This window comes from Cucumis melo, chromosome 1 (assembly GCF_025177605.1).
Source record: "Cucumis melo cultivar AY chromosome 1, USDA_Cmelo_AY_1.0, whole genome shotgun sequence".
Lineage (NCBI taxonomy): Eukaryota > Viridiplantae > Streptophyta > Magnoliopsida > Cucurbitales > Cucurbitaceae > Cucumis > Cucumis melo.
The window spans coordinates 7189085-7205512 of record NC_066857.1 but is presented as its reverse complement, the minus strand read 5'-3'; the positions used below and the strand labels follow the sequence as shown (position 1 = coordinate 7205512).

The window sequence follows — 16428 nt, the reverse complement described above, 5'->3', positions numbered from 1 at the left end:
AAATTTGCAAATTATGAGTGTATAGTTGTTATCAAGATTAAATTGAAATTGTTTCTCATGATTGTTGGACCTAGATGGAATTTTATATAGGATAGAAAAGGAGGTTAAAATTTGGATAACTTATAGTAAAATAATTGTATAATTTAGAACAACTTTAATATAATTGGTTGAGAAAAGTTACAGAAACAGATAATAGTTAATAATTGCATATATGAATCCTTTAGCCTACTAAGCCCTAGACTGTAGACTTATCAAAATGAATAACAATATGTAATCATTTACAACTTTGAATAACTAGTAAAGAATAAAAGAGTTAATTAGAGTTCATTACATTTTGGAGGTTGATGGACAAAAGAGAAAACAATAATAATGACAACAAATTTGACTGACGAAAAATCAATCGGAGAACACGAGGATGAAGAGAAGAAGAAGAAGAAGAAGAGGAATGGAGGTGGAAAATACAAAAGCAATAGAGATAGACCTAGGGATAGGTATATTTTGTGATTGTCCATTAAATTATACAATATATATTATTTACTTGGTTAGACTAAACCACATTTTGGCTAACGGGGAAGTTATTAAGGAAACTCTCCCAAAAGTGTAGAAAAGCTTTAGTCTTACGTTTTCGAGTTTTATTAACCAAACCCCATTTAATTGGTTTTATATTCAAATTCTTGAGTAAGACACATAGTTTTAATGAATTTATGTCGTTGGCAATCAAGTTAATTATGGCATTCCACAAGTGGTGGTTAAGGTGTTCGTTTTAAGCACCAATTATATCCTATCTTTAATTTAATTAAACAAATTATTATATGCTATACATAATATCCAGTCATATTCTATATCACCAAACTTTGATTTTTAGTAGGTCTTAAGGCTTACACGTTATTGGCCTTTCCATTACCTTATTGGGTTTTTATTTGTTAGATCAGCTGGTGATGAGTTAGGTATTAAATTTTTGACGCAATGTTTAATAATTTTAACGATATATATATGTGTGTTTCACATGTTCATATGTTCAACAAACATTATAATTTTACAAATAAATTGGGGTGAAAAAAGATAGACCTCAATAGAGGCTACATAGACACTAATATAATAGATTTCTAGATGTGATGCGTACTTGCTACTAATTAATTAATAAAGTCGGTACCTAAAAATATCTTTTTAATTATAGATTTCTCCTTATATGATTAATTTATGTGCTTCAGTAACCCGATAAAATTTAAGTATAACTACGATAACTAAACATATTCTAGTATGATTCCATAGACCATAAAATTGGTAAGACTTTTTTAAGATAGTTAAAAGGATTGATATAATCTTTGATACTCAATCTCATGTCATATTTTATATTATTATTTGACTTGTGCTGTGATAAGAATAAATTCAAAGTTTGTTATCTTCAAGTTTTATTTTTCTTTTTTCTTTTATTTTTTTATTTTTGAAAATCCTCTAGTAAGTAAGTAGTGATGCATCTTTATTAGCTTTAATTGAAATGGAGAGGGAGTGAATGTGGGAGGATAAATTATTGGTATGAAAGAAATTAGATCCTGTTATATAATAAAGAACCAAAAACTAAATAAGAACCATGCAAAAACACAAAAGAAGAATAGAGTAGAGAGGAAGAAGAGAAGACAATTGAATTCAATTGTGGTGTGTCATACAAAGGCACTACACTCCTCTGTTTATAGGATATATCATGGTATAAGTTATATTATGAAATTTAATAGGATGAATGTTACAATATGGAATTGAATGAGAGTTATATGAAAATTGTAACCTAGGTAGGTTATAAATATCTACATTTATAATATATCATTATATTTACCATAGGTCCAAACTTTTAAATACTTATTGCAATTTATTCAAATCAAATCCAACTAAATCTGTCATGATTGAGATGATTGAGATTTGTTGGTATTTTTGTCAAAAAGAATTAATGAGATTCTTTCTATTTATTATCTTTTAAATTCAAAAAGATAAAAGATCTTTCATATTTTTAGAAATCTTTTATTAATATCTTTTTGAGATCTTGGTGAGGAGATTATATATTTTCGGAGTTGAGGCTCTTGGTTTCCTTAACGGAGCAGAGAAAAAATCCTAAGCGAAATAATAAGAAAAGCTACTGATCTGTGTGCAGAAGAAGGTAGCATGATTATTTGACTATGGTTACAATATGTTGATCACTAATGAAATTGTTTTATCATTATTGAACGCAAGAAAAACTGTAGCGATGTTATGAAGTTAGTATCATCATTTGTTTATGGTATCTCTGTGATGATTGCTTATTGAAATTATTGATAAGTAATATAAAAGAAGACACAATTTACCTTGAATAGACATTGAACTCAAAGGGAGCTTGAGATTGTCTTCAACAAGATTCATTCACAAATTCGGGGGAGTCTAAATCCTTCAAGTTCTTTATTGCTTAAAGAAAGTCATTAAAATAAGAAGAAAGTTTCTAATTATATTGATTGTTGATTGACTTTATTGAATCTTAATAATATTACTTATCTGAGCTAAGAAAGCTCCCTAGATGTAGGTGACATTCACCAAACTGGGTTAACAAAACTCTTTGTGTTATTTACTTATGTTGAATATTTAACTATTCCTTTAATTATTTACTTCATAATTAGCTAAAGGATATTTTGATTATCTCACGTCGTTTTCAAGATTAATGCTAAGAAAGAAATGTACATTTCCTTCCAAATGTTTTACTTTTATTCATATTCCGTCTCTAATCAATATTTTTTCTTTTTCTTTTTTCATTTACCTTTGGTATGACAATTTTGGATGGAATTTAACCTCCCACCTTATGCTAAATTTACGATTGTTGATTACCCTAAAATGTTTAAAACTAGTCATAAATATGACAAAATATATCTTCAACTGATAGAAAAATGTTCAAAAGAAAAGATAAACAAAAATTAGTCACATGAAATTCTCAATTTTAGTTATAGACAAGGATAGACTTCAATCACTATCTACTATAATGATAGAAACTAATAAAATTTAAGGGCATTTGCTAAAATAGCAAAAATATTTATGATAATAGGACTTATGTCACTACATTTTCTAAAACAAAAGATTTTATTTTTTGGCTTTTACACTTACCAATGCAGTATTTATTATGATGGGCATCTGCCACCATTTTCTCTTTCTTTGATGAGACTGTCGAAAGGTAAAGGTAAAGAAAACTCATTTATTTTGCATTTCTTCTTGTTCATGCAAAAGTTTTTATTTCCCCTTTCTTTCTTGCTTCTTCCATTTCATGAAAGAGGTAACGTCAAGCTTCAACAATGGAGTAAAGAAATTTGAGAGAGTAAAGAAGAAAATGGATCAACGCAGAGATTTAGAGTGGTTCGGCAAATGCACCTACATCCACTTTGAAGGCTATCAATGCATTTCCTTTTTTGAGAGATTACAAGATATGAAGAATACAGATAAGTGCTAGAAAACTCTCCTTTTATAAAGTGGTTAAACCAACTATGAATTAGTTAGAAATTAACTATAACTAATTTCTAGTTTTTTTAGTTTCTAACTTCTTGAACTGTTTTTTAATAGATCCAACAAGCAAGGAAGCTGAGTTCAAAGATTAATTTCTCCAACAAATTCTCCCTCTTGAACGAAGAACTTCCTTGATAACCTTCACTTCAGGTATTTATTCCACAACTATAAATCTACTGTTTTGAGTAGATTTAGGTAGTGATTGAACTTAACTTTAGGTAAAGCCTTAGTTAGGAAATCTGCTGCATTATCTTATGTGCTGACCTTTTGTATGTTTACAGTTCCCTTTTCAATAATATCACGAACAAAGAACAGTTTAACATCTACATGTTTTCTCCTATAATCATGGTACTGCTGGTTTTTTGTTAGATGAATTGTACTTTGATTGTCATGTAGGAGTTTTATTGCGTCTTGATCATAGCATAGCTCACTAATCTGACCTTTTAGCCATATAGCCTCCTTTACTACCTCTGAAACTACTATGAACCCTCGGTAGTTGATAGAGCTATTACTGACTGTAGATTAGATTTCCAATTGATTAAATTGCCTCCTAATGTAAAAGAAAAACCAGTTAAGGATCTTCTTTTGTCACAATCTCCTGCAAAATTTGCATCAACATAGCCCTTCAGAAGAACTTTAGGTTCATTAGGAGTTTCATATAGCAAGCCTTTGTTCACTGTTCCCACTAGCTATCGAAATACCCACTTAGTAGCTTCCTAATGATTTCTCCAAGGATTTCCCATGTACCTACTGACTAAGCTTAAGCCGTAGGCTAAATCAGGTATAGTATAAACCATTAGATACATCAAGCTTCTAATTGAATTAGAGTAAGGAACATTATACATAGTTTTTCTTTCAGTTGATTCTTTAAGAGAGTTGTAACGCCCAAAAATTTAGGAATTTAATTTTATTATCTTAAGTATAATTTTGAGATTTTGGGTGTTATTTAAATGTTGAAGATTTTATCTTATGGAGATTTGATTCTATTGGATAATTGAAAATATCAAATTTTTGTTAAGTTGGAATTTATATTTGTTTTTGTTATGTATGTTTGGGGGTATTTTTGGACATAAGGACTTAACAATTGTATTGTGAGAATAATGTAATGCTTTATGAAAATATAGTTTGATAAGATAAAGATGATTGGTTGGTTGAGGAGAGAGATTATGTGATTTATTTGGGAAAAGAAAAAAAAAGATAAAAAGGGAGATTTGGTGGGTTTTAAATGAGGAGAGAGAAGATTTGTTTTATTTGGTTGAGTTTGAGGAAAGAGGAAAATGAAAAAAAAAATTAATGTTATTGTTTTGTTTAAATATGGCATAGGAAGTTGTGTCATCTCCTTCATTAGAAAAAAAAAAAGAGGAAAGAAAAGGAGAAAACCCTAACCGTAATCTCGCCGCCGCCGCCCCCTCTTGCAAACCGCCGCTGCCGCTGTAGCCACCGTCAATCCGAGTCGATCGACTTCATCAGGCGCGTCGCCTCCGTCGTTTGAAGTCACGTCGCCTCTGTAGCCGAACCGTCCGCAAGCGTCAGCCGTCACGTGGAGCACATCATGCACGACGATGCTCCGTCAGTCATTGCCTCCGTCTTTAGCCATTCGCGGCGCGTCGAGTCGTCCGTCTTGCAGCAGCAACATCGTCGCCGTCTTCGTCGTTGGTTTTCTCCTTCAACGAACCGTCAGCAGGCGTAACCCGAGTCGACCCGACAACAGCCGCCTGAGCCGTTCGAGCCGCGTGTGCGAGTTGCGCCTCCTGCCGCACGCGCGTTGTTTTGTTGAGCTGCATCTGGAGCCTACCCGAGTCGTGCCACACGCGAGTCCTTAGCCGAGCCGACCAATCAGTCCCTTCCTCCAGCTGAGCCGCCAGTCGGTTTTCCCCCTCCAGCCGAGCCAGTTGAGCTGCCAAGCTTCTTTTAACCCTATTTTTTACCCATTTTTCTTGGTAAGCCTTGGTATGCATGATTTGGTTTTAGTTTACCTAGCTAAGGTTTATTTTGACCCTAACTAAGTTAATTGTTGGATTAAATTGATTATAGTTAACTGGAAGCTGAGTTGGGAATTTGTCCAACTAAGTCTAAACCGAGTTCAGCCTTGATCTTGGGTAAGTTACTTCAAATGGATTTTTGGACCCTTAATTCTTTGAGGGTTAAATTATTAAATTTTGTTTTTCTAACTATTTAGGACATCGCTACTTGGAAGGCGTGATTTTATTGTTAGATTTTGATTAAGCTAATCTCCAGGTAAGAGATTCTACTACTAGACCTGCGAGTGGAATTAAGAGATCGCATGTATTTTTAGTTATGCATATTGGTGACTAGATTGCATAACGGCATGACAATTAATGATGATATGATATGACATGATGACATGATATGACATGATGATATGGTATGACTTGATGATGTGATGATGATTTGTTATGTGCATGTTGTGGTTAGGGTGTATGTTAGCTTATCCTATTAGAGTCGTACCTGCATTGGTGTCCTTTGGGATCACCACCTTTTTAGGACTGCGCAGTCCGACGGGACCGCCAGTCTGGCATTGACATAGACATGATTCGAGTGATTCGACGGGATCACTTGCAGTCTGATTGTCTTAGTGTTTCGTCTGGGTACACTACAGACTAGTTTGTCCTAGGTGTTCCTTTGGGATCACCGAAGACCAGTTATGCTCCTCCGGGATCACATGTTGCATGTGTTCGAGAATGTGCCAGTTCTTGGATACCACTTTTTAGAACTCTAATAGGAAGTTAACAGGCACCTAGCAGGACTAGCAGTAGGTCCCTTATTGAGTATTTTATACTCACTCTTTCCATTTCTATTTTTCAGGTAGAGGCAGAGGTAAGAGCAACGGCAAGCTGGCGAGCGACCAGAAATGACCGTGGCGAGCCATAGGGATCTTTTGCTTCCGCTTTATGTCATAGTTCAGATTTTAATGTTTGCATTTTATTTCATTATTTATTTGTTATTTTATTTCTTTAAAATTAGATACGGCCCGAGTTAGGATTTTATTTTTATACTTATCTCTAATCACATTTGTTTATGCTTTTAAATGAAAAATTTGAGGTTTTGTTTTATTTTTATCTAAATGTTACAAATTTAATTTATCTTTTAAATTAGTAATGACTTCGACTTAGTATAAGGAGTTGGGTCGTTACAAGAGTCCTTAGAAGATAATTTGAATTGTTGGCTCATATATAGAAGTAGACACTGCTTTAGCATTAGGTATCGAAATACCCACTTAGTAGCTTCTTAATGATTTCTCCAAGGATTTCCCATGTACCTACTGACTAAGCTTAAGTCGTAAGCTAAATCAGGTATAGTATAAACCATTGATACATCAAGCTTCTAGTTGAATTAGAGTAAGGAACATTAGACATAGTTTTTCTTTCAGTTGATTCTTTAGGAGAGTCTTTAGAAGATAATTTGAATTATTGGCCCATATATAGAAGTAGACACTGCTTTAACATTAGTCATTTAGAATTTGGCTAGGACTTTCTTGGTATATTGTTTTTGTGATAGAAACAATTCCCTTCTCTTCTTTGCCTTGTGATTTTCATTCCTAGGATCCTTTTAGCTGACCTAGGTCTTTTATTTCAAACTCATTCTTCAATTGTTCTTTTATCTCATTTAGCTTAATAAAATTTTTACCAGCCAATAGCATGTCATCAACATATAATAGCAAATAGATTAGGCTTCCATTAGTTAGCTTCTTCTAGTAGACATAAGGATCATATAGACTTCTCATAAAGCCTATTTTTTTATGAAATCATCAAATCTTTTAAACCAACACGTTGGTGATTGCTTCAATCCATATAAGGATTTCTTTAGTTTGCAAATTAGATATTTTTTTCCTTTAGCTTCAAAACTTTTAGGTTGTTCCATATATAAATCTTCTTCTAGGCTTTCATGTAGAAAAGTTGTAGTGACATCCATATGTTCTAACTCAAGGTCTTTACAGGCAACGATAGCTAACTCCCTCTTTCTGTTTAAAGCCCTTGGAAACTAGTCTCGCTTTGAATTTCACCTTCTTATTCTTTTCTCCTAAGAATTTTTTCTTGTAGACCCATTTGTAGGGGATAAATCCTTTGTTAAGAGGTCTATCAGTCAACTCCCATGTTTCATTCTTACGTATAGAATTAATCTCACTTTTTATTGTTGCAAAGCCATTCACCTTTTTCATCACTATTTAATGCTTCTTCAAAGCTACTAGGTTCTTCATTATCATCTTCTAGGGAGAGGTTAGAAATGAAATCAACCCTTGCATATCTTGATAGGAGTCTGGTTGTTCTTCTTTCTCTATCATTATTAGAAGATAATCTTCTAGATTTTCAACTTGGCTATATGTTCTGTTTTCTAAGGTGTTGGGTGTATCTGGTGGTTGTGGTTGATCATCAATGATCACATAATCTTTATGACATGGATAAATTTTAACATAGGAACTAGGAATCTTTATGATATGTAGAGCTCATCTTCTTTGAAAATCACATCTCTACTGATCAAACTTGTTTTTAAAGTAAAATCCAGCACTTATACCCTTTCACTCCTTCAGGATACCCTATGAACATACATTTTAAGGCTCTAGGCTCCACCTTACTTTGCTTAGTATGTACATAGGTTGTGCATCTGAAGGTATTCAAGTTTGATAAGTCAAGAGGTGATACTCTCTACATTTCTTCATGGGTCTTCATGTTAACATAAATATTAGGACTTCTATTAATGATGTATGTTGTTGAGGCTAAAGCTTCTGCCCAAAAATATTCAGGAAATTTGGCTTCTGGTAGCATACATCTAACCCTTTCCATCAATGTTCTATTCATTCTTTTTGCAACTCCATTCTAGTGTGGAGTATATGCCACTGTCTTGTGTCTAGTATTTCCACACTCATCACAAAGAGAGTTAAAATTGTTGCCTAGAAAATTTAGACCATTATCAGTTCTAAAATATTTCATATTCCTTTTAGTTTTAGTTTCAACTGTAGTCTTCCAAGTTTTAAAACATTCAAAAGTTTGATCTTTAGATTTAAGTAAATAAGTCCTTACCTTTCTAGAGTAGTCATTAAGGATAGGAAGTACCTGGAGTCTCCCCAAGATGCTATTTTAGATGGTCTCAAAGATCTCCATGGACATAGTCAATAATGGCCTTGATGGTATGTTCTCCTATGGTGAACCTCATTTTTTTGGACTTTCCATTCACGCAATGCTCATAGAAATTGAGTCTTTTTGTTTTCCTTGATTGAATTAGGCCTTGCTTTATGAGTTCATTCAAACCTTTCTCTCTAATGTATGAGAGTCTTCTATGCCACAATTCCATCTCAACATTCTTTTTGTTTCTGACAATAGAACATATTTAGGTTGAGAAACTCTTATAAACACATAGAGGCCATCTAGTTTCTTTCCAGTTAGGATAATTCTGCCTTCTTTTTCTATCTTCAACTTTCCTTTTTGTCCGATAAATGTACATCCCTGGTCATCAAGCATTCCCAACGAAAATTAGGTTTCTTTTGAGTTTTCGAACATGTCTAACATCTCTCAAAAGAACCTCCTTGCTTTCTGTAAGCCTTAATAGTACTGAGTCTCTTCTAATGATTTCACATTCATTGTTATTGCCCATGTAAACTGAGTCTTCTTCCTTTGATTTGTAGTCAACAACCCACCTCTTCTTGGAAGTCATATGGTAGGTACAACTTGAGTCTAAAATCCAGTCTCCCTCCTCAATTTCAACTTCCATAGTCCTTTTATTTGTAGTAGAAAGTACCTTAGTATATTTATAAGTCTCTTCTCCAGCATGCCCTTGATATCTTCCATGTTCCCTAAGCCTCTTTGAGTCATCTCTACTGTGATCTCTGTGCCTGTTTGATTCTTCTATTCCATATGACTTAAATTTTCGACTATCATCTCTTCTATAGTGTATTCTTATTTTTGGGCAGTTCTTCTTGAAATGTCCTTCTTTGTGATAGATAAAACATTTCAAGATGTGTCTATCTCTGTAACTTTTGTGGTTTTTATTAAAATGATTCTTCTTTAATTGATTCCTCCCCTTAGAGAAAAGGGACTCCATTTTTTCCCTCTAATTGAAGCTCTAACTCTTTGCTCTTCAAGGCAGAAATACACAACATCTACTAAAACTGATTCTCTTCCATATTTTAAAGCTGATTTCACTTCTTTGTAAGTATCATGTAAGGAATTTATCAAGATGGCAACCTCGCTTTTGGTCCCAAGTTTTTCTTTCGCTTGATTGAAATCATTTATCAGTTTCTTGAATTCATCCAAGTTCTAATTACAAGTCTTAGGACTGATTCATTTTAAAAGAAAAAAGTTTCTCCCTCACATAGAGTTTGCTTGGTAAGTCTTTCTTGTCATAGAGGTACTTTAGTTTCTCCCACATTTCATATGTTGTATTTTCATTGATCACTTGCCTTAACACATTATCTGTGATGTTGAGAATTAGGATTTCATAAGCTGTCTCCTCCATGCTTTGCTTATCTACTTCAGTCTTTGTTGCTAGTAATTTCTTTGGATCTTGAAAAGCTTTTAATGCCTTCTGAGAACTCAAAATTCCATGATTTTTTTTGTCCATAAAGTAAAATCTCCTCCTCCACTAAACCTTTCTATTTCAAACTTTGTTGTAACCATTGTAGAATTTTTCAAGAAACTCGGTCTTCAAGAACCTAGGTTCTTATACCAATTAATAAAATCTTTGTAAAATACAAACAAAAGATTTTATTTTTTACCTTTTACACTTACCAAAAGCAATATTTATTATGATATACAACGACCACCATTTTCTCTCTCTTTGATGGGACTGTCGAAAGGTAAAGGTAAAGAAAAATGATTTATTTTGCATTTCTTCTTTCTTGTTCATGCAGAAGTTTTTATTTCTCCTTCATTTCTTGTTTCTTCTATTTCATGAAAGAGGTAATATCAAGCTTCAACAATGGAGTAAAGAAATATGAGAAAGTAAAGAAGAAAATGGATCAACGCAAAGATTTAGAGTGATTTAGCAAAAGCACCTACATCCACTTTGAAACCTATCAATTCATTTTCCTTTTTGAGAGATTACAAGATATGAAGAGTACAGATAAGTGCTAGAAAACTCTCTTTTTATAGAGTGGCTAAACCAAGTAAGAATTTGTTAGAAATTAACTATAACTAATTTTTAGTTTTTTTAGTTTCTAACTTCTTGAACTGTTTTTGAACAGATCCGGCCTGAGTTTGAATATTAATTTTTCCAACATTGCTAAAGTAGCAAATTTAAAAGTGGATAACCCTTTAATAACCCTCTGATAGCCCTCCGATAACCTTTTGATAGCCGTCTAATATCATTAATTTTTTATCATATTTGTCATATTCGCAATATACAAAAAAGAAGTGCTATAGGTTTTTTTTTTCTAAATTTTCTTGTCATCTAATGCAATTTTTCTAAATTCTATCCCTAATTTTATTTCTATAACTAATTAATTTTAATTTTATATTTTATTTCTATGATAATAATAGAAGTTTATAACTTATATAATCATTCCATACTTTATTTATTTGAGGTTTGTGTTTAGTGATAAACTGATTATCCATGGAGTCACCTTGATAATTTGAGGTCAAGGAGACAATAAAAATCCTACAATATGCTAATAGACCCTAATAAAAGTTTATAGAAATATCACATGTATGCAATGCCTCACACTTTTAAAAGATTTTTTTTTACTCAACTAAAATTTAATTTTAGATTTCATCTTGGTTAAGCGATTTAGATTAGACTTTGATAGAAGTATATAACATCACGTGACTAATCGAATTATACATAGATGTATACAGAAGCCTATCACTATTCTATTCTATAGTTTTTTTTTTTTTTTTTTTGTCATTTTAACTCTAATAGGTACCATCCGGATCAACTAAGAAATAAAAATCTATTAGGGACGTTAAATGGAGATAAGATGTCTAGAGTTCATATGTCTTGTGGAGTTCATACATCGTGTTTAAGGTACAGAGTTGAGTTCATATGTCGGGGGTAACTAATGTAATTTTTCTTTTTAATTTAAAATATTATATTTTTTGTACTTTTTTTAATTATTCTAAAAATTGCTACCCATTATAATTACCCTTTAAATAAGATATGTATTACGCTTTTTCTTGTGTTTCTTTTAGTTTTAGTTTTAAGTTTTTTTATTTTTTTTCTTTTTTTTTTTTGGTAATGAACAATAATATTAACCCACTACATTTTTTACACTAACATAGATAAATAAAAAGGGTTTTTAAAAAATATAACAAACCGGCAAAATATTTATACTATATAGAACAGTTTTAAAAACAGAAAATATTCATAGGCCCACAATGGAAAATATAAAAAACAAATACCACAGTCAACATGCAATTAATCGGCAACAAGCGCATGTGCAGTTCTTCTTCTAAACGATCGTGAACAAAGATTGTTTAGATAATGGTACACGATTGCATACCAAGAGCTAAACGATCATGTGCCAAATCTAAACGATTTTTGTTTAAAATCATGTACCAAGATCTTTTATACTTGGTATACGATCTTGTACCAATATCATTTAGATTTTGTACACGATTGTGTACCGAGAGCTAGATAATAATGTACCAAGATCTAAATGATTTTTGTTCAAGATCGTGTACCAAGATATTTTATATTTAGTACACAATCTTGAACCAAGACCGTTTAGCTGTGGTAGACGATTGTTTAGATCAGCAAGAGGAAATATATGAGAGATGACGACACTATTACAAAAACAGACTCTCAAGAACGATTATTCTTGACAGTTTTAAAATCGCCATTGAATCCAATGTCAAGAAAGACAAAGTTCTTGATGGTTGCTAAAAATGTCAAGAATGGTGAACGTCGACAGTTTATGATCGTCAAGTATTCAATTTTTCATGACAGTTTAGAACCGTCAAGAGTATAAGTGTTAATGACAATTTAGAACCGTCAAGAATGTGAGATGCATGATAGAAACCGTCAAGAATACGAATATTTATGACATTTTAAAGCTGTCAAGAGTACATTTTTTCATGACATTTATTAACCGTCAAGAAAGTGATTGTTTATGACATTTTGTAACCTTCAAGAGTATGCTTTTTCATGACATTTTGGAACTGTCAAGAATGTCGTTTATGACATTTTAAAACCGTCAAGAAAGCTATTTTTCATGACATTTGTAGATACCATATTTTGGCCATTTATTTTTTACATTTACTTTACTTTCTTTTATTACTTTATTTTTATTAAATTAAGTTGATTTGAATTTGAATTTTTTAAAAAAGAAAACAGTAATTAAATTTCATATATTTTCTCTGTTTTCTCTCAACCACTTCCAGTCCTATGATTTTTCCCTCCCTCTCCACGATCCTCCCTCTCCACGATTCTTCCCACTTTCCCACTATCACAAACCCGATCTTCATGATCTTGCAATCTTAAAAAAAAAAAGCTACCATCTCAGTGCCCTATAAAAAACAGAGAAAAAAAGAGAGAAGAGGGATTTCTTGATTACTAGAAAGAGAGATCAGTTAAAAAGGGAAAAGCAAAAAAAACTATTCAACCAAGGTAAGTTCTTTTTTTCCATTGTTCTTCCATTCTTCAAATTTAATTTGTTTTTAATTCATTAAATTGATTTTGTTCCTTCATCAAATTTTATCTAGATCGTGTTTAATTTTTTTTAGGGTTAGGGTATTTTAATTTTGTTAAGTTTAGACCAATTGAGTCTATTTCTCATTAGCCTCTGTTTTGTATTCTAATTTTATTGGGTTAAACTGATTGGATATTGTTGCATCAAATTTTGTCTAGGTTGTACTGTGTTTAAGTTTTTTAGGTTTAGGGTGTTTTAATTTTGTTAGGTTTAGACCAATTGAGTCTATTTCTCATTAGCCTCTGTTTTGTATTCTAATTTTGTTGGGTTAAACCAATTGGATATTATTGCATCAAATTTTGCCTAGACTGTACTGTGTTTAATTTTTTTTTTTTTAAATTATGGCTCTTTAGGTTAAACCAACTGAATACCAATAAATAGTGTTACATCAAATTTGCCACTATGTTTAATTTTGTTAGGAATACTATCACATCAAATCTGCTTGTGTGCTTTAATTTTGTTAGGTTTAGGTCATTTGAAAATTGTTACATCAAATTACATATGCTTTAAATTTGATTTAAAGTAAGCCAATTGATTAAAATTTGTTAAATGTATGGTTTAATTTGGTTGTTTTTACTGTTTATTAAGTATGTTTGATATTGATTGATTAGATTGGTTGAATGACAGAGTACTTATTTCAGCACTGTATATTATTTACTTTCCAAATATTATTTCTCAAACATTATATATTTCTAATATAGTATATTATTTCCAATATTTTATTTTTGAATATGTAGATATTATCTCCAACTTGTATTATTTGGCAACATATATTGTTGGTTGTATTATTTGTCATATTTGTCAACTATTTTATACTGTATTATTTATGGGAAAGAGTAATGTTCATTTATGGATTTTATGGTTAAAATTCCATAAATACATGAAATTTCTCAATTTCTAAAAGTTAATAAAATTATTTTTAAACAAAGTATATCTAACAATTTTATATTTTAGAATGAGACTGAGTAGTGTTTTCTTTAGAATTCATTAATTCTTTAGATACATGAAATTTTCCATTAAAGGCCTATGATGGAGATCAATATATCAAAGTTTGATATTTTAATATTCTTGAGGTAAATAAAAAAATCTTTTTAAATAAAAATTAAATTCTATTTTTCTAATGGCTCTCATGCCACCCATATAATCATCAATTCAGACTTAGTTTTTTTTAGTTATGAATTGATAACCATGAGACATTTAAAAAATATCAAACAAAATCTTTTTTTGTGAACCTTGTTAATTTAGTTTAAAAGATAAATTTTGGTAATCATTTTTATGGGTGTTGTAGGGTGCTAATACCTTCCCTACACACAACTGACTCCCGAACCTTAAATCTAAATTTACGTAGACCAATTTTTTTTGTGGTGACCAATCACACCTTAATATGATTGGTGGCGACTCCAAACCTTTTAAATATTAAAGATTAAATGATTGGGGATGTCGGCCGCTCCACATCGCGATCACGTCGCGACAGCTTGGCGACTCCACTAGGGAATTTTGAATAATGTGTAAGAGAGTCGAGCCGTTACATGTTTTATCTTTTATTCTTATTCTATTATAATTCTTTGGTTCACTTAATTATTTATTTATTTTTTATATGAAATATTTGTACTATTTTTATTGGTACATTTATTTTAAATTAGTCATCATGCATTTTACACACACTCACAAGCCCTCTACCCAGGCTACAACCTTTTAGGATTAGAATTGAGGATGAAGTAGTGTTGACCTTCGAGGGGTTTTGACTCCCGTGCAGGCACATGAAAAGTCCTCGCTCAGATTAATTCTTTTGTTATTTCTTGAAATAACATTGGAATAAATTTGAGGGCCTTTTTCTTCTAGGAGTTTAGATGATACCAACACCATGACATTATATTTTGACATATTTTTTATCTAAAAGTTAAATTGTCCAGGTTATTTTTATTTTTTCTAAACAAAGTTTTGCATTTTTCTAAAATTTTTAAATCATACATATTTCTTTGTTTTCAAAAAAAAAAGAAAAAGAAAGAAAGAAAGGTCCAATCACAATACTGATTTGTTAGGAAAAGCTTGATTTAAATAATTATTTATTATACATCCTTTAAAGGAGAGTAATGTTTACCCTTGTAAAGATACGTGAAAAATATTACATTTTCTAAAATTAAATAATTTTTTTCAAAAAAAATAATAATAAGGAGAGTAGTGTTCAACTTTCATTACGACATTAAAGTGCATGAAAACCTCATTTACTTTTTCTTATTTCTTATTTCATTTTTTTCATTTTTTTATTTTTATTATTATTATTATTATTATTATTATTATTATTATTATTATTATTATTATTATTACTTTTTACTTTTTAATTTAATTTAATTTTTATTTTATTAGTTTTATTTTTATTGTTTTTGTTTTTGTTTTATTATATCCTATTTTATTTTGTGCAAAGTGAAGTGACAATTTTTTTTCTTTCTTTTTTTTTTGTCTTTCCCTTTGTCATAGTTGTGCAAAAAAAAAAAAAAAACAGTCTTGAAACACCAAGATGTCCAATATGTCAATGCATTCATCTTTTGAGTCTAAGTTTGATGAGCCAAGTGATGTTCTTAAATGGGCTGAAGAAATGCAACAAAAATTTGGGGACGGTATAAACAATTCTTCCCAAATATCAATACTATCCAGGTGCCAACTCTCTTTTACACAAAATGATTTAGCGAATCTAAAGATGATCTGGGAAGCATTGACACCTCAGTGTAGATTCATGTTCTCGAAGAAGTATGGACATATAGCAGAGTTGATATATATACCGGTGAATTGTTTTGCCTTAAGAGCCATAATTAATTTTTGGGATCCTGCATATGGTTGTTTCACGTTTGGGTCATGTGATTTACTGCCAACAATAGAAGAATATCAAGCTATGCTTAGCATGCCTGAAAAAGAAAGAGAAATTATTTATTTCTTTATCCCTAAGCAAACAACAAAAAGGACCTTGTCAAAGTTTTTAGAAACCGTCCATGCCACAGAAATTCAAAAGTATATAAAAGTTAAGGGTGGAGAAGAGAATGTGCCCTTTGATTATCTAATAAAGATGACACAAACATACATTGATGAAGACAAAGGTCTTACACTCTTGGCATTGTGCATTTACGAAGCAGTGATTTTTCCTAAAGCAGAGGGTTATGTTGATTGGAAAGTGACCAAATTATTTTTTGAAATGGAACGAGGAGTCAATCCTATTATACCTATACTGACTGAAACTTTTCGATCTCTTAACTATCGTAGAAATAAAGGGGAAGGAAAATTGA

General features: G+C 31.4%; 1 long non-coding RNA gene across 1 annotated transcript; it reads left to right on the top strand.

The window, feature by feature from the left end:
* Nucleotides 1-3543: 3543 nt before the first annotated feature.
* Nucleotides 3544-6584, top strand: LOC127149860 (uncharacterized). Its single transcript, XR_007821674.1, has 2 exons — nucleotides 3544-3660; nucleotides 6337-6584. It is a non-coding gene; the product is annotated as an uncharacterized LOC127149860 (long non-coding RNA).
* The last annotated feature ends 9844 nt before the right edge of the window (nucleotides 6585-16428 follow it).